Consider the following 19,435-nt stretch of genomic DNA (forward strand, 5'->3'; position numbering starts at 1 on the left):
GCTGGAGCGCGCGGCCGGGATTGGCTGGCGCGGCCGACACACCTCCCGCCTGCCCTCCAGGCGGCGTGCGCCCGGCGGCGGCGGTCGTAAAAGGGCCCCGGCGGCGAGCGCGGGCTGCCGGTTGCTAGGGACTGTAAGGGTGACACGTCTCTCTGTCTGTCTGTCCCCGGGCCTGCGTGGGCCTGGCTGGGGGGTAGGGAGGGGCACGGCGGGTAGGTCGGGCTCCCCGAGTCCTGCTCCCGCCCCTTTGCCCCGCCGGCGACGGCAGAGCGAGGCAGTGAGGTCCTGCCAGCCGGCGGCAACCGGCTCGGGATGGAGTCACCGGGAGCAGAGGAGGGAGGCAGTTAAAAATAGCAGGAAGCCTCGGTCTCCAGAAGTGTGTGGCCGCTGCCCACGTGTGGAAAGTGAAGGTTACGTAAGTCCCCTCCGTGTGCACGCTGGAGGAGCGTCAGCTGGGACCTGGCGGGTGCAGGAGTGCAGAGCGAGCTGAGCTAAAGGAAAAGGCCTGGGTACGCTTGCTGCTGTCACTACCACCTCCCCTAAACAAAGGAACGGCGCCCCGGTCTCCTCCGCTTTAAACCGGATAGCACAAAGAACTCAGCTGCCTTCGATCCTCACCCTAAAATCTCATTGTCTCAGGAGATAGGGCCGCTCCCGGCCACACCTGAGTGGACCTCCCATACGAGCTAGTTTAATGCCTGTCCCCTGATTCAGTTCAAGTGCCAGTTTTGGTTTACCAAAAGCAGACTGAAGACGACGTTCTCTTCCTCTCTATAGGGGGCTGGGACTATAACACCGTAGGTAGCATTCTTGCCTGGCAAACCCTGCTGGGTTCCATCTCCAGTAAGGCACAAACCAGGCGGGATGGTGAATTTGGGAGGTGGAGGCAGTATGATCAGAAGTTCAAGGTCACTACTGCCTGACTCCTCAGGGTGGGGAATTGGGATGAACGCTGTTAAGCAAATGGTAATCTCACTTCTGTGACTTCCCCCTTCTGCATATAGTAAATGTGTGCGCCCTTTCTGAGATTTAACTTTGGTCAGTTTATCCTAACAACCTCCTGAGACTAGAGGAGACTCTATCTTCCTTACAAAAAGTACAACTTGAAGCTGGGCGTGGTGGCACATGCCTTTGATCCCAGCGCCCAGGAGGCAGGGGCAGGAGGAGGATCTGAGTTTGAGCCAGCCTAGTCTACAGAGCTAGCTCCAGGACAGCCAGGGCTACTCAGGGAAATCCTGTCTCAAAAAACAAAACAAACAAAACAAAACAAAGAAGAAGGAGGAGGAGGAAAGAAAAACAAAAACACAATTTGGGATTACACCCCAGAGCAACCGAAATTGAGTCATTTAGAATGCTTCTGGGGAACACGGGTTTTGGAATGCACTGGCAGAAATGGATATAGGAACATAAACCAAGCACTCAAGGGAATATATTAGTATTAACAGTGGGCATGCATTTTGACCCAGAAAGTTCCTTTCTAGAGCTGACCTTTAACAGGCTAGTTTGTGCATCTTGTTTTAGTATGAAAGCAATTCTCAAGGAGGGTTAAACATATCACAATACACACCTTTAACAGATTATATAATATTCGGGGTAAGTTCTCTCATGTGTGGTAGCACATACCTAATTCCAGCAGGTGAGAGGTGGAGAAAGGAGTTTCAGGAGTTCAAAGCTGGCCTGGGCTACAGGACACCCTGTCTCAAATACTAAACAGTCATAAGCCAAACCTGGTGGTTCACACCTTTAGTCCTAGCACTCAGGAGGCAGAGATGGATCTCTGTGAGTTCTGAGGCAGGCCTGGTCTATATAGTGACTAGCCAAGGCTACATAGTGAAATCCATAGTGAGAAAAGAAAGAAAAGAAAAAACAGTAGTTATTTATGTTCTGGTGTTAAATAAGTATATTTATTTGCAAGAAAAAAAAGATAGGGGATACTGTGTAAAGTATGCTACTCATTTGTGCATAGGGATGTGTGTGCAAAGATACTGGAACAACATTGTCAGTAGCTGTCCCTAAGTGTGACTAATGGGACATGAGATGAAGAAAAAGCAATTTTATTTTTTTACTGTGTAGCCCTGACTGACCTGGAACTAATGACAATCCTGTTCACCTTCTGTTAAAAGATTTCATTGTATTCTTGGTTTGGTGGCGTGCCTCTTTAATCCCATCACTCCGGAGGCAGAGGCAGGCAGATCTCTGAGTCTGAGACCAGCCTGGCTACATAGTGAGTTCCAAGACAGCCAGAACTTTATAGTGAGACCCTATCTCATAAATAAAGGTTTCATTGTGTGGGTGACATAACGCTAACTTCTGAGTGATTTGTAGATTTAGAAACACAAGTGAGAGACATAGGATGTAAAGATGGGAAATCAGTTCACAAAGGGTACAAGGGTCAGAAACCTTGTAAGGCACAGCTGTAAAATTCTAGGAAGCTTTATGGTTGAGTAATGATACCTATCATGACCAAGAAAGTTCTGCAATAGTCTGTTCCTGTAGATGTCATGAACAAAGGTACCCTTTGTGGATGGAGAACAATGCTCTCAGAGTCATATAGTTATTGATTGAGAACCCAGATTACCTGAGTGGGTTACCTCACTATGAGCTGGTGACCAGGGAGGCCCTCAATGTTCCAAAACTGATAAAGGCTCTTGCCACTGGTATTGGTTGCATGCCAAAACTAGATGGTAAAGCCCGGTTGCTAAAGACACCACACACTTTGGTTGTAGGACGTGGAGAGATCAGGCTGGGGCTGAACTACAGGTGTCCCCTGTCTGCTGACTAGCTTTTGTAGTCCTGGAAGTTGTGCTAAAGACTACTAGAGAGAGCTACAGCCAAAGTTCTCCTCAGCTGTGGACCCTGCATGCTGTACCATGAAAGTGCCAGGCAAGATATGCCATCCAGTGTATAGTGAAATGAATTTTCATGGCCACAACCAGCTTTCTGATTGGACTTAAGGTCCATGTCTCAGGGAAATTAATTCCTGGTGAAATTTATGTCTGATAAGCTCAGATAAAAACATATGGCTAGCCGGGCAGTGGTGGCACACACCTTTAATCCCAGCAGAGGCAGGCAGATCTCTGTGAGTCTGAGGCCAGCCTGGGCTACAGAATGAGTTCCAGGACAGGCTCCAAAGCTACACAGAGAAACCCTGTCTCCAAAAACCAAACCAAAACAAAACAACCCAAAAAACCAACCAACCAACCAACCAACGAAACAAACAAAAAACCATATGGCTGCGAGTCATAGTGTGCTGGATAGTTTTATGTCAACTTGACACAAGCTAAAGTCATTTGAGAGGAGAGAACCTCAATTGAGAAAATGTCTCCACAAGACTGGGTTGTAGGTAAGATTGTAGGATATTTTCTTAATTACTGATTGATGGGGAGGGCCCAGCCCATTGTGGGTGGTACAATCTCTGGGCTAGTGGTTCTGGGTTCTATAAGAAAACAGGTTGATCAAGCCATGAGGAATAAGCCAGTAAGCAGCACCCTTGGTGGCTTCTGCATCAGCTCCTGCCTCTAGGTTCCTGCCCTGCTTGAGTTCCTGTCCTGACTTCCTTCAATGATGAACAGTGATGTGGAAGTATAAGCCAAATAAACCCTTTCCTCCCCAATGTGTTTTTGGTCATGGTGCTTCTGAATCACAGCAATAGAAATCCTAACAAAGACACATAGGATTCAATGGGGGGAAATGGCTGAGATTCTTTTATCAGTACAGGTGCAGGGCAGAGAGAATGCTGAGAGGAAGAAGGGTGGAGTTACAGGAGTCTGATGAGACGCAGGAGAACATGCCTTGCTGAAAGAAGGCACTGCCACATGGCACAGGGTAGATAAAAAATATGGGTCAATTTGAGTTGTAAGAGCTATTTAGTAACAAGCATAAGCTATAGGCCAATCATTTATAATTAAGTCTCTGTGTGATTATTTGGGCACCGCCTGGTGGGACAGAAAGTCTACCTATAGTAGCTCACTACAGAGAGCCACACTGGAGATAGTATGGGCCCCAGAGCATCTAGCTCCTGCCCAGTAGAGAGTTTGAAGAAACACTACAGAGGCCTTTGTCCTACTGTTCCATTGCTACCTCTGAAACAGTATCAGGACATGTTTCCTACTCAGGGCTTCTGGACCTTGAAGCTCTTTCCATTAGCTCACACCCACGGAGAACAGTGACGTGGAATGTTGAAGTAAAGGAATAGAATCAGGAAGTCCCACTCTACTAAAGATCTTGATTGGAACGTGAACCCAGCTTTCTTGGATTCCAAAAGTCACACTTTCCACTGATGAAGAAAGAATTTCCCTTGTGTAAACATACATCTGCCTGAAGTAGGATTTGGGCAGTTCAGTCTAAAGCCTAAGAGAATCTGACAGCAAGCACACTGCCGATAATTTTCTGGAATTTGGAAGGCCAACTCCATATGCTCTTGCATGTTTGGACAGTGCGTGGAAGGTACAAAGGCTAATGAACCCATCGTTGGCTACTTTGAACCCAGTGTGAAGGGTGAATGTGAAGAGTCAGAAGGCAGTCTGCCTCCTGAGCCCACGGATGCTCTAAATACATACTCTGTCACTGAGCTGCATCCCAACCTCAGCATCTCCATATATGTATCCAATGTTTAATGGTCAGATCAGGATCACTGGCATATCTGTCACTCAAATACTCATCAGTTCTTTATGTTGGACCCTGAGAACAAGTGTCTTGGTGCATCCCAGCACTGAGAAGGCAGAATCAGAATTCTATAAAATTGAGGTCAATCTGGTTTATATGGTGAGCTTTGGGCCAGCCAGTGCAGCGTGAAATAAAGTTTTGGTTTTTTTTTCTTTCAGAGCTGAGGACGGAACTCAGGGCCTTGCTCTTGCTAGGCAAGCGCTCTGCCACTGAGCTAAATCCCCAACCCCTGAAATAAAGTTTTTATGGTGCACAAGCTACAGCTTGGTGCCTAGTGTATTACTTCTGTCCTTGCTATGACAAAATACCTCACATTTGGTTCATGATTTTAGCACAGAGTGTCCATAGCAAGGGAGGCATGTAGCAGAGGCTCCTCACATGGCTGTGGACTGGAACCAAGACTAGGCTGTAAGTCAAAAGGCCTCCAAGCGAAAAACCAAAAAAAAAAAAAAAAAAAAATTTAGACCGGGCAGTGGTGGCGCACGCCTTTAATCCCAGCACTCAGGAGGCAGAGGCAGGCGGATCTCTGTGAGTTCGAGGCCAGCCTGGTCTACCAAGTGAGTTCCAGGAAAGGCGCAAAGCTACACAGAGAAACCCTGTCTCGAAAAAAAAAAAAACAAAAAAAAAAAAAAACAAAAAAAGGCCTCCAAGCAGAGACTCATCTGTGACACCCAGGCCCTGCCACCTGCATGTTTTATAAATGCCCCAACACATCATCACCAGCCCTGGAGATCAGGCTTCAAACTATGATCCTATAGGAGACATTTGGACATTTCACATTCAAACCATAACACCTAGCATGTGGGCTCTGGCTTTGATCTCCAGCACACACAAAAAGAATGTTGAGGCTGGAGAGATGGCTCAGAGGTTAAGAGCACTGTCTGCTCTTCCAGAGGTCCTGAGTTCAATTCCCAGCAACCACATGGTGGCTCACAACCATCCATAATGAGATCTGGGGCCCTCTTCTGGCCTGCAAGTGTATGTGTAGGCAGAACACTGTATACATAAATAAATAAATAAATCTTTTTTTAAAAAAAATGTTGAACTGAAAAAAAAAATAAAAATAGCTTGCCAGGCTTAGTGCCACAGGCCTGTTACTACAGCGCATAAGAAGCAGACACTGAAAGACTGCAAGTTTGAGGTCAGTTTTGAGTTAAATAGGGAGTTCCAGCCCAGCTTGGTCTATACAGCAGAACCCTGTCCCACACATCTCTTCCTGTTGGGAAACTTCTAGCCTGCTCTGTCAGCCCCGGGGTCCATCCCCCACACTGTCAGTAAACTTGGGCCCCAAGCAAACAAACCCCTGAACTAAACATGAATACAAAATATTTTCTCCATCCTGTGAAATCCCTGGGCCAGTCGGACTTGTGTGTCCTGCATCTAAGCAATGTCACCCTCTCTGCTCCTCTCTCATTTTTAAAATCTGGAACACTTTGTAAATCTCCATGTCTTTCCATTTCAGTAGATTTCAACTGCACACACCAGCAGCCATTGCATTGGGTGAGTCTCCTGCAACAGAGCAGGCTAGAAGTCACCAAACTGAGAGGAGGATGCTATGGGACCCTTAGAGGGATCAGGATTAGAGAGGTCTCATCCATTTCCCAACAGGCCATTGTCAAGGTAGTGAGGTTAACTGGCCCACAGAAGAGTTGCCTGAGATAACCCTGTTTTCCTCTACGTCCTGTCTTCATGTCTCAAAAGGAAAATAACTGTGTAACGACCGGCATCCTTGTGTTGTTTCTGCTTTCTTCAGCTCTATCTCCGTCACTGACCCTCTGCTCAGCCCATTGGGACACCTAACCTAGTTCAAGGAGCAAAGGATGAAGGGCTCCAGACTAGAGAATAAAGCCACTTGAAGTGGGGCCGGTGAGTTGCTGGATTTGTGCCTGATGAACTGTCCCACACAAGCATTTGCCTTCCCTCTCCGTCTTTGTCCTGGGTTCTGGTTCTCACCCACAGACAGAGAAGTCACAAAAGATGGGCCTCACAGGCTGGCAGCTTTGAGGTTCCCTAATGAATAAGTGGCAGAGAGACAAGGGACTCAGAATCAGCCCCAGTCCGGTCACTGTGGAAGTGAGAGACTCATGTAGGTGTCAGTAAACACTGAAAGCTGGGAGGACCGGATCACAGCAGCTGTCATCCAAGCCACAGAGACCACTCTTAGTTCCCACATGAACACAGCCTGCATCCTCGGGAGCTGAGCAGAAAGGGGAGCTCTTGGTCTTGTAACTATGAAGCCTGTTTGCATCAGAGAGAGTCCGTTAGTATAGTTTTCTGAGGCAGCCTGCATCCAAAGTCCCTTAGCCCGAGAGCCTATCCACTCAGAACATCTCACACGTTGGAGTGGCCAGGTGAGCTTTCTGAGTCGGGGTGCCCTGGAATGCTCAGGGTTGTCCACAAGTGGAAGTCATTAAATCCTACAGGGCCTCACTTTCCTAATCTATAATATAGACACAGTAACTATTATGTCACACCCTGTAGGTTGAATTCTTTTTTTGTTTGTTTGTTTGTTTTTCCAGACAGGGTTTCTCTGTGTAGCCCTGGCTGTCCTGGAACTCGCTTTGTAGCTGGCCTTGAGCTCACAGAAATCAGTCTGGCTCTGCCTCCTGAATGCTAGGATTAAAGGCATGCATCACCATCACCTGGTTGGTTTTTGAATTAAGAAAATTCATAGGGATAACATCCATGGCAACGAGAAAATCAAGGATGGAACTTGTACTTTCTATGGATTGTGACTCAAATAAAAAAGAAAAGAAGTAATGTCTTGGTGCTGTCACAGCACAGTCCATAATACCCCCCTGCCCCTTCCTTCTCCTCTAAGGAACCCCAGCCATTCTACCTGCTTTCCTCCTCCTCTGGTTAACAAGCTGGGTCACAGCCTTCTAGTGCCTCGAGCCTTAGCTCTCCTGTCAAAGGGCAGGCACTAAGGATGGTATCCCTGCTGATCTCTGACCTCGGGAAGGTCAGGGCTGTGGCTTCTCTTGCTGTCTGTCCTGGTCCTCCTGTCTGCTCCTCTTGCACACGGCCCTGTTTCCATGCAGGGTGACCACAAAGTTCCAAGAAGCTAGATCAACAGCAAAGTGACATGATTCGGCTTACAGAGCTTTCCACGAGGAAGCTGAGCTCCCTGGCCACAGTCAGCAAGAGCGGAGTCTGGGGCTGGAGGGGTGGCTCAGAGGTTAAGAGCACTGGCCGTTCTTCCAAAGGTCCTGAGTTCAATTTCCTAGCAACCACATGATGGCTTATAACCATCTGTAAAGTAATCTGGTGCCCTCTTCTGGCATACAGGGATGCAGGCAGAACACTGTATACATCATAAATAAATAAATAAATAAATAAATAAATAAATAAATAAATAAGTAAATGAATGAATGAATGAATGAATGAATGAACAAACGAACGAATAAATAAATATTTTTTTTTTAAAAAAGAGCAGAGTCTGTGATTGCCAGAGTGCCAGGTGTTCCTCCAGTCTGCTCAGCATACTGACTGGAATTCTACCGATAGCAACAGAGCAGGAAGCCATCTTTTAGGGGCTCCCAGTGGCCCCACACAGGAGAATGTGAACATTGAAAGGAATATTTGCCAGGCAGTGGTGGCGCACGCCTTTAATCCCAGCACTCGGGAAGCAGAGGCAGGCGGATCTCTGAAGGCCAGCCTGGTCTACAGAGTGAGATCCAGGACAGGCTCCAAAGCTACACAGAGAAACCCTGTCTCAAAAAACAAAACAAACAAACAAAAAAGAAAAGAATATTTACTACAGATGTTGAAACACTGATATAAAATTCTATGATTTCCTGGTTCTGGAAGGGAAAAACAAGACTATAGAATGGGAGGAAATGTTTGCAGATCACCTGTTTGATAAGGGATCCATATCTAAAACACATAAGGAACTCTTTTTTTTTTTTTTTTTTTTTTGGTCTGGTGCTGGTCAGACCAGGGAGCTGAAAACCCACACTACAAGGAGATAGATGCCTCTATGCACTGTCAGCAATCATTATTGAATTCTGTTTTCTTCTTTTTGCACAAAGTCCTCAAGATCTGGTATATATTTTACATGCATGATTCCTTTCAGTTCAGATACTAAATTTTAAAGATTTATTTATTTATTATGTATACAGTGTTCTGCCTGTATGTATCTCTGCAGGCCAGAAGAGGGCGCCAGATCTCATTACAGATAGTTGAGAGCCACCATGTGGTTGCTGGGAATTGAACTCAGGACCTCTGGAAGAGCAAGCAGTGCTCTTAACCTCTGAGCCATCTCTCCAGCCCCAGATACTAAATTTTAATTGACAAAATTTGATCTGTATTTGAATTTCATAAAATGGAATCTTCAAAGTATAGCCAGACTAAAAAATTTTCCAAAACTGAACCTAGTCATAAGATCGCCTTCAATGGGTACAGTCATATTGACAAAATGGGTTCATCTTTTTTCAGGAGAACTGATTTTCTTTGAGGCAGACACGGTAGGTTTAAAATCCTATCACTTCAAGCCAAACAGTCTTACCTACTTTCCCCTCCCCATCTCCCCCCCCCCCCCCCCCGTCCCTCCCTTCCGTCCCCACGGGGGTTTCTCTTCTTACCGCAAAGCTCAAGCTGGCCTGGAACTCACAGTCCCCGGTGCCAGCTTCCCTGGTGCTGGGATCACAGGCCTGCACCATCACATCTTGCTTGGTTCACCTCCTCTCACGGCAACTCATTTGTATTAACACGAAACCCACGGGTTATCACATAGCCAAAGGCCAGCTCTCCACTCCCAGGAGTAGTTTTAGTGTTTAATGTACACAGTGCTATCCACCACCATTAAAGCCTGTGCTCATGTAAAGGTACGTGAAGTTACTCTTACCGACTCACATCCCAGCAGCCTTAGCTGCAAAGGCCTCCTCATAGCTAAGCTGGTCCTACATGAGCTATCACAGGATGCCCTGTACCGCATGCTCAGCTTGTCGCTGTGGTACTGCATGCTCAGGTTGTCCTGTGCAGAGGATTCAGTGAGCAAACAATGCGGCCATTGCTACCTTTAGTATCTTATACTTGTCCAACATTTTATTGCAGAGATTCTAGAATTGGAGTTAGAATAAATCCTTATAAAGCTCTACTGAGACTGTAACAGGCACCAAACCTCTTAGTACAACTGACTCCATGATGGAAATACCATTCTGGCCATAAAACTCGGCACATAGACAGTATCTCTTGCCAAAATGAAAACAAAGACCTAGTCCATCAAAGTCCACAGTTCTGGGAAAGTCTCTACCTTGCTTTCTGGCTTCTGTAGTTCCGCTTCTGGCTAACTGTTCTTGTTAACTGAAGTCAACCCAGAACATGGTTTTTGTGCTTAAAAGCTCACCCTGAGAAAGGTTCGGTGCTACATCGAGATCCCGAACACCCAATGGTGTCGCCGATAAAGGACTTTCTATGGACTTAAACAGTCTTCTCCAGGGAATGCCCCACAACACTCATGAGCCAGCACAATGGCCACATTTCCCCATGGCTCCCACTACAGCTGGTGGTCAGCACTGGCCTCAGAGATACTAACCCATTAGTGTGCATCCTCACCGTCCTGTTTCAGATAAGTCCAGGGCATCAATGTAGCAGGAACGCCTCCATGTGGGTGGAAGCCGTCTGTCCACCTGTGGCTGACATCCTGGAATGTTCCCAAATGCCTGTACCACTGCTCCATTTGTCAGGCTGTTGTTGGCAAGGTCCACGCCTGAGACTCAGCATATGCCTGGGGTGTGGCTCTCCCTGAGTTTCCTTTATCCCCTTCAGATGTAAGTGCTGTAGTTGAGGTGTATTTGAGATCTTTGCGTCTAAATGATGCTCCAAGCAGATGCAAAGGATCCTTCCTGTCCTCCAAAGGCACAGAGGCTTGGCTCACTCCCCTGCAGTAGCCAGAGGCTTTGGCCTCTGCCCTGCCATGTCCCAGGCCGGTCTCCTCTGCAGTGTTCCCTAAGTCTGTGTTCTCTGTTTTTGTTCTGTTTGAAACGGGTGTTACACAGCACAGGCTGACTCCCAGCTCCCACCTTCCGGTCCCCTCTTCCCAGGTGCAGGGATTATGGGCGTGCACTGCCACAACTGGGATCCTCCAGGAATGCTCACTTATCTTGCTCTTCTTCCTCTTGCTCAGGTCTGCCTCAGCTCAATACAACGCTGAGTCCCCGTAGCAGGAAGGAAGCCACAGGGCCACCTTGGGTTCCAAGGACTCAGCCTCAGTGGGACTGGTTTCTAAACGAAACAAAAGCAAGTAAGCTGACATTTGCCAGCTAAACTGTGATGTCGGAGGGTGGCTGACCCGGCCAGCTGACCCAGTGCCTGGAAGCTGAGGCTGGAGGAGCGCCGTCCACGGTGAGCCACCCACGTGAGGACGTGGCAGGCTTAGCCTGTTCTCCTCACGCAGAAAACAGATCGAAGTCTGACTGGGTGAGCTTTGCTTACCACGTGGACCACAGCGACTAGCCCTGACGGACAGAGCAGCTATCTGAAAGCTAATATTTGCTGTGTGCTCATCAGCCGTCCAAGGGGAAGCCGACAGACAGCAGCCACATCCCAACATTCCACCAACAGAGCAAGGAGTGGAGTCAGCTGTGCCCCTGTGCTGCCCACCCTTTCCTTGTCCCCCGGGGCCCCATAGCTCTGAGAAAGTCACATGACTGACTGCATGTCACAGCCCACCTCCCAAAGCACCTAGGGCAGGATGTCACCCTCGCAAACCTTAGGGCTGCAGCTTAGCCTGAGACACCTGCCCAAGCACATACATTTTCTCGCCACGTGGCGTTAGATTTCCCAGGGACTCTGTGGGGAGTGAGACAGGAACAGAAGGCAAGGGGGTTTTCTCTCGCCTTAGTTAGTCAGATCAGTCCGGGGTGACTTAGGTCCTTGTCCAATTTTGAGTCTCTCCGTTCACCTTTAATTCTTTGTCTGCCCACAGGTGTCATTAGATACCAAAGGTGCTAGGTGGTGCTGCCGGCAACAGATAAGATAAGGGGTCTCCAGTGCTCACACCTCCACAGCATCGCGGACGCTGAATCGGGAGGGATGCATCCATCGCAGGCTCTGCTCTATGCCAGGAGGAGGATGACCAAACAGAGATTCCCGGGAGGTAGACAGGACAATTGCCATGCTTCCTTGAGACGGTGAGGTTCAATCCCTGAGGGACTCTGTGCTCAGAGGCTGGGGAAGGTCAGCTATGTAGACGGCAGAGCCCGGGGCCACAGGGCCAGGCATCCCCATCTCAGGGGGGAGGTTCTAGAAGGGCTCCAGTCAGGGATGCAGGACAGGCAAGCACAGAACTGGCTGGAAGGGGCCCTGGCACTTACAGGAAAAAGGTGCCACAAGCATCTCCATGGGCCCCCTGGTCCCAGAGGCCACAATCAAACCCTGAGGCTGTAGAAGACACCATGTTCCCTTCAGCAAGTAACTGTTTTCTTTAAAAAATAAAATAAGATTAATGGTGCATGCTCATTGTACACGATGCTATTTAAAAAAAGACATTTTCATACAAATCTGTATTGTGTATCAGGTAGGTTCCTCCCATGGCCCCTACTCTCTCCCTTTTCTCTTTTTGAAAAACAACTTCTGGATTTTTCCCAGGTCCTAGTAGACTCTAAAAGCCTGGTCATGGGATCCAACACAGCCTGATAGTTTACAAAACTCAGCAAGCACACTTGGATTTGGATGTGCCCAGCAGGGGTGCCATGACTTGGGAGTGGATATCTTGTCATCCAGCTGGCCAGGTCCCCAAGCACAGCTACCTGGTATGGGAAATAGCCTGTGCCGGGGAAACCTGCCCACTGTACTTTGCCTGAGGCCTCAGGAGGTGAGGGTGCTCTCTGGCTAGCAAGTCTGATTTGTAGCCAGCTCTATAGAGCGAACACCTGAAGGTACTGAGCTACATTCTGGGCTCTCCACAGTGGGGAATGGGTAGAGGCCCCTCCCAGAACTGCCTTGCCTATAGTAAATTATTATCAGTGGCTCTGCAACACCAAGAACAGATAACTGCCCGGATCGAGCAGGGGTAGAAACCAGGAAATCACAAGGAAAGTTTCTGCTGTTCTTTGGATCTGGAATTTCCCCAAGGGCTAATATACTAAAGGCCTTTAGTCCTTATCTTAAAGCTATGGGGGAAATAGAAGCTTTAGAACATGGGGAGGTTATTGGAGACATGCCCTGAACGAGGGTCATGACACTCAGTTCTTCTTTCCCTCGTGTTCTAGCCACGAGCTTCCTGTGCCACATGAGCCCACTGTGGGAGCTATGCTACCACACGGTCAGAGCAATGGGACCCATCATAGACTGAATTCTCTACAGCTGAACCTTTCTTGTTTTTAATGATTTCTGTTATTTTGACACAGTAACAGAAAGCTAGCACAATTTCCAAACAAGTCAAGTCATAGGTAGGAAAAGGAACATGGGGACACTAAATCAGTTGGGAATACCAGTGGGCCCTACTTAGGGGATAGGACTATCTGTGGTAGCTGTTTGAGTTTCCTGGAGCTGCTACAACAAACTCCCACCAATGGATGGCTTAACTAGACACTGTTCTCAGAGTTGTGGGGGCTGGGCATCCATGACCAAGGTGTCAGCAGGAGTATTGGTCACATTTCCGCCAACCTGTTCAGAACACCTAAAGAAAACAGAGGAGGAAAGATTTATTAGCTCACGGTTCAGTCCGTCATGACAGGGAAGGCAGAGCAGAGGGGCTTATTCAAAAGAGCATGGACTGGAGTGGCTCACATCACAGCAGACCAAGAAACAGCGAGACGGCCAGATCCAGGGCTGGGCGTCACTGTCAGTGGCCTGCCTTTCACGACCTACATTTGTTGTGGAACATTAAGTTGTGTTACATTTGTTTACACTGTGGAACAATTGCTCTTATAATGATGCAAAGATTTGCTGCGTTCTTTGACGTTGCATTTGTTTAACTCTGTGAAGCTGTGGTACTGTGCCTGTCTAAAACACCTGATGGTCTAATAAAGAGCCGAATGACCAATAGTGAGGCAGTAGAAAGGATAGGCGGGGCTGGCAGGCAGAGAGAATAAGTAGAAGGAGAAATCTGGGAGGGAAAGAAGTTTGAGGAGCAAGAGACGAAGGATCGAGAAAAGAAGGGGCCAGCCACCCAGCCACACAGCCACCCAGCCACACAGTCACACAGCCACCCAGCTACACAGCCATCCAGCCACACAGCCACACAGCCACACAGCCACACAGCCACACAGCCACACAGCCACCCAGCCACACAGCCACACAGCCACCCAGCCACCCAGCCACCCAGCCACCCAGCCAGCCACCCAGCTACCCAGCTACCCAGCTACACAGCCACCCAGCCACACAGCCACACAGCCACACAATCACCCAGCCACACAGCCACACAGCCACCCAGCTACACAGCTACACAGCCACACAGCCACACAGCCACCCAGCCACACAGCCACACAGCCACACAGCCACACAGCCACCCAGCCACACAGTCACACAGCCACCCAGCCACCCAGCCACACAGCCACCCAGCCACCCAGCCACACAGCCACCCAGCCACACAGCCACACAGCCACACAGCCACCCAGCCACCCAGCCACCCAGCCACACAGCCACACAGCCACCCAGCCACACAGCCACCCAGCCACACAGCCACCCAGCCACACAGCCACACAGCCACCCAGCCACACAGCCACCCAGCCACACAGCCACCCAGCCACACAGCCACACAGCCACCCAGCCACACAGCCCACAGCCACATAGCTACACAGCCACACAGCCACATAGCCACACAGCCACACAGCCACACAGCCACACAGCCACACAGCCACACAGCCACACAGCCACACAGCCACACAGCCACCCAGCCACCCAGCCACACAGCTACACAGCCACATAGCTACACAGCCACACAGCCACACAGCCACATAGCCACACAGCCACACAGCCACACAGTCACACAGCCACCCAGCCACACAGCCACATAGCCACCCAGCCAGCCATGGAGTAGGAGTGAGAGTAAGATTTACAGAAGAAAGTAAAAAGAAAAAGCCCAGAGGCAAAAGATAATTTGATAATTTAATTTAAGAAAAGCTAGCAAGAAACAAGCCAAGCTAAGGCCACTTATAAATAATAATAAGCCTCTGTGTATGATTTATTTGGGAGCTGGGTGGTGGGCCCCCCAAAAGACCAAAGAGCAAAAGAGTAGAAAAATAACCAACAACATTTTGGCATACTAATGTAGAAAGAACAGGTTGGGCTTGCATGCAGAGAGAATAAAAAGAAGGAGGAAGAAGAAGAGAGATCAAGGAGTGAGGGAAAAAAGGGACCAGCCACCCAGCTACGCAGCCACCCAGCCAGCCACAGTATGTTGGTGAAAGCAAGATTGTAGAAGTAAGACAGGAAAAGGCCCAGAGGCGAAAGGTAGATGGGGTAATTTGAATTAAGAGGAGCTGGCTAAAAGCAAGCCAAGCTAAGGCTGGGCATTTATAAGAAATAATAAGCCTCTGTGGGGGATTTATTTGGGAGCTGGGTGGTGGGCTCCCCAAAGGAGCAAAAACAAGCAACAATATACTTTAGCCAGGCAGGCCCCGCCTCCTAAAGACTTCCAGGCCCTCTAAAGTAGCACTGCCAACTGGAAACAAAACATGGCCCTGTGAAGGATTTTTCAGATTCAAACCATTAACAGAAGGGTTGGTTCCTCAAGGTCCCTTTTTTTTTAGATTCCAAATGGTGTCTTGTCTTTACAACAACTCTACACAGCCTCTCTGTATAGCTGTCACTGTGTCCAAACTTCCTTTAAAGTGATTTAAATATTTATTTGCATGTGTGCATGTGCAGGTGTGGAAGGAGAAGAGGTCACAGAGGCGCCTCCTCGGTCGCTCTGCTTCCTCCCAGGAGGCAGGGTCTCATGTCATGCTCTGCTAGGCTTGACTAGCAAGCCCCAATAATTCTTCTGTCTCTGCTCCCCTGCAGAGCTGGGGTTACATATGTGTCCCCAATACCCAACTTGGTATGTGTGTTCTGGGATCCAACTCCATCCTTATTATTGTTAGGAAGTTCTCTTACCCACAGAGTCATCTCCCCAGACCCCCAAGCCTCCCTTTAAATAAGGACACTGGTTATACCTGATTAGGGCCACCCCAAATGGCATCATCTTGAGGGCCTCCATGAAGACCCCATCTCCAAATACAGCCACACAAATTAGGTCCTGGGGCTCAGGACTTCAATAGGTGATAATCTGGAAGGAGCCGGGGACATGGTCACATCAACAGTATCTATCTAGATTTTCCTCCTGGGTCTGCTCATCAGTTCTCCCACTGAGGCACAGAGTGCTTCACAAAGGGCAGAGTCCTTTAGGCTGAGCCTCGAGGGACATTGGTTCCTCACAGTCACAAGGCCCCCAGGCCCGATTTCCTGCTCTCTGGAAGTTTTACAAGCTACCTATACCCTTCCATGTTTCTCTTCTGGGAACTTGCTGGAGCCATCCCTGAATCCGTAAATCCCGAACCAGAGGATTTGGTAGAGCATGACCTCTGTGCCATCTACAACAGAGGTCACAAGCCTCAAGATGAGTAAGCACTTGAAATGTGGTTGGGTAGCCATGAATCTAAAGTTTGGAATTGCATTTAAGTAACTTAAATGTCAATAGCCATGGGGAGCACATGGCACCGTGTGGACCGCTGAACCCGAGCACTGAAGCATGGATTCACACTGGGGTGCCTTAGGGCGTGACTGGCCAAGGTCATGGGTGCCAGGCCAGAAGCCTGGACTTCCTCCTGGAGGATGAGAGCTGCTGATCTTTTCAACACAGCACAGAGGGGTGGGCAGAGCTGTTCTAGCGGAGTGCTGAGTTGGGTATGGAACAAGTTTGAAGAGACCAGCTAGGCGTGGCTGCTGACAGCACACCATGTACCCGTGTGCTAGGGTGGAGGGACCCAGGTCAGGACCTGTCAGGACACCTCAGGGCAACAAGGTTTTCCCGTGAAGCCATGCAGCAAGGTGTCTTGACCTCCAGCAGAGCGGGCCTGCTGTTGAGTGAGGGGCATTCCTGCTGTAGACCAAGGATCACTGGGGAGAGGAAGCATAAGTCTGTTCACAGATGCCAATCTGAGTGTTCTTGGCTTAGTTATTGTTTGAAAAAAAAAGAGAGGAGAGAAGTGTATGCCTGGACTGACAGATACTACCGTGTCTTGGCAGTTGAGGTCCCAAAAGGCTAGCAGAATCCAAAAGCTTTTCAGTTCCTCTAAACAAATGAGTTCCACCAATGTGTTGTCAGAAAGTCCTTAAACCAAGAAGGTTCAAGAAGCCAGAACCAAGGCACCCAAGATTCAGTATCTTATTAGTCCACGAGTCCTGCAAAACCAACGCCAAGGTATTGTCCTGAAGAAACAATACACAAGAGGCTGTGATTTGCCAAACTTTTGGCCAAGAGAATGAGGGAAAGCAAAGAACATGCCAGGAGCAGATAGCCAAGTGTCCGAAGCTGCCTTCGCTGAGAGCTTCTGCTTCTGAGTCCTGTCTAAGACAAGACTTAAAGAGGAACACAAAGCCGGGCGGTGGTGGCGATACGTCTCTGAGTTTGAGGCCAGCCTGGTCTACAGTGTGTATTCCAGGACAACCAGGGCTACACAGAGAAACCCTGTCTCAAAAAAACAAAAACCAAAACCAAATGAACAACCAAAAGATCAGATCCCTGGGGAGGGGCGGGGGAGTACAAATTGCAGGGAGATGGCTCAGCAGTGAAGGCCTTGTGTGTGTGCTCCGCCACACACACACACACACACACACACACACACACACACACACACGCGCGCGCGCGCGCACGCGCGCGCGCAAAGAGTACATTTTTTTTTTTTTTAAAGTAAAAATGTTTATTACAGGACTTGGCAAATGCCTCTGCTCCAGTTCTCAAGAGGCTGAGTCAGGAGGATCAGTTCAAGACTAGTTTGTGCTACACAGCTAAAGAGACCCTGTCTCAAAAAAAAAAAAAAAAAAAAGCAGGAAGCAAAACCAAGAAACAAGCCTCTCTTAAAGTACTTGTGAAGCAGGCATTTTAAAGGAGGCATCTAAACATCCTACACGAAGAACAACCAGTGTTAACACCCTGGGTTTCTCCTACCAAGCCAACCACACTCTGATCATCTCAACACCTTTGCCTGAGCCGGGTCTATGGTGGATTTATGGTTCTCTGCTTCTCCCGGTAAGGACCATCAAGCATGGACTTTGTGTTCTCAGGGCCAGCAGTCACCTGACCAGGCTGTAGAAGGAACCAGAAGCAAATGCAGCCTGACTTATCCCCTGTGGGCACACTGTCTGGTTCAGGACCCTTCTTCTGAAAGGGCTGTCCAAGGGAACCGGCTGGGAAGGCTCTAATCACCTGCAGGTCTGAGGAGGCAAGTGCTGCCTCTGTGGATGTGCACTTATCGCCCTCTCCTGGCAGATTATAAAATTGCAAACACACAGAAGTTGCTGTGAGGTATGGTTCCAGAAAGACGCACCAGACAACGAAGTCCAAGAAGGGCGGGCACTTCATCCCCCTGGAAACATCGAAGCCCCATTTAGAAATTGCTTAGCCCCAGGCCAGTGAACGGAACATGGTTCTGGGACATCCTGCTCTTTGTCTCTCCACCTGCAGGCTGCAGTACTCAGACTGAGTTCCCATTACCATTTCCACAGTCAGGAAGCTTCCAACCCCAGGTCCCTCCTACTGAAATAATGAAGTAATGGGGGGAGGGAGGAGAGGAGGAGGAGAAGGAGGAAGAAGGGGTCGATAGCTGTACCATTGGAGACCCTATAAGATCTCTCTGGTACCCTGGATTTCAGGAAGGTAAGCAGCACAAGTATATGCTTCACATCGTGCACCTGTGTTGCCTGGGACTGAACCTTATACACCTGCGAGTGAAACTTTCTGTGTCCCCAGGACGACTAAGGACAGCCAGAGACCATCAGTTGCTTTCCCACAGGGTCAAGCTTGCTGCTGTAATGTAAATTATATTGGTAAGCTGTCATATGCTATTACCACTTGTTCAAAGTGAACTCTTGGATCAAGGGGCTCCTCCTTGTTTCCTATAAGCCCTCCTGTCCTGGGCCAGGCTGTCCAGGAGAAGGAACACCAGCAAGCAGCTAAGGACATTGACAACATTGAATCCTTGAGAACAGCCAGAAGGTGGACTGTTTCCAGCAAGGTTTACCACGGTACAAAAATGCCTGAAGGGGGAACGAGAAGCAGGATGCTCATCCATGGAGAGAAAGCCCCAGCGTGGGAACAACAGCCAGCCGCCTCAGCTTCTTCAGGTGATTCCTGCTGGTTGCCTGTTAGTTTCTGATTTGATGATGTCATCTTTGTTTTCTCTCTCAGTTTCTGTCTCTAGTTAATTCTGGGTGTTCTCACCCAGTTTGATGATGTTTTTCTGTCTATCTGTTGCTTTTCTCAATTGGCTGTTTATTCTTTTACTTTTCTTGCTCTGTGTCTCTCTCTGTCTCTGTCTGTCTGTCTGTCTGTCTCTATCTATCTATCTATATATCAATTATATGTAACAAAAATGTAACAATTATATGTAATATATATATGTATATATATATATATGTCACTCATTCAAAATAGGAAGCATGCATGGCTCTGGTAGCTCATTATTTGGACTGTACAGAACAGCCGCAGGTGTGGGCTTTGGTTTTCTGCATGGACTATGCAAGCAGAAGGGATCAAGAGTAGCCCTGGATTAGCAATCCTTCTTTGATAAAACAGGAAGAGGGAACACACATTCTCAGGCCTCGGGTTGCACTGTGGCCCTGT

General features: G+C 48.6%; 1 long non-coding RNA gene across 1 annotated transcript; it reads left to right on the forward strand.

The window, feature by feature from the left end:
• The first annotated feature begins 78 nt into the window (after nt 1-78).
• Nucleotides 79-13,615, forward strand: LOC119086892. The gene is made up of 4 exons (XR_005090283.1): nt 79-509; nt 6,419-6,531; nt 10,793-11,010; nt 11,594-13,615. It is a non-coding gene; the product is annotated as an uncharacterized LOC119086892 (long non-coding RNA).
• The last annotated feature ends 5,820 nt before the right edge of the window (nt 13,616-19,435 follow it).

Source organism: Peromyscus leucopus, chromosome 8a (assembly GCF_004664715.2).
Source record: "Peromyscus leucopus breed LL Stock chromosome 8a, UCI_PerLeu_2.1, whole genome shotgun sequence".
Lineage (NCBI taxonomy): Eukaryota > Metazoa > Chordata > Mammalia > Rodentia > Cricetidae > Peromyscus > Peromyscus leucopus.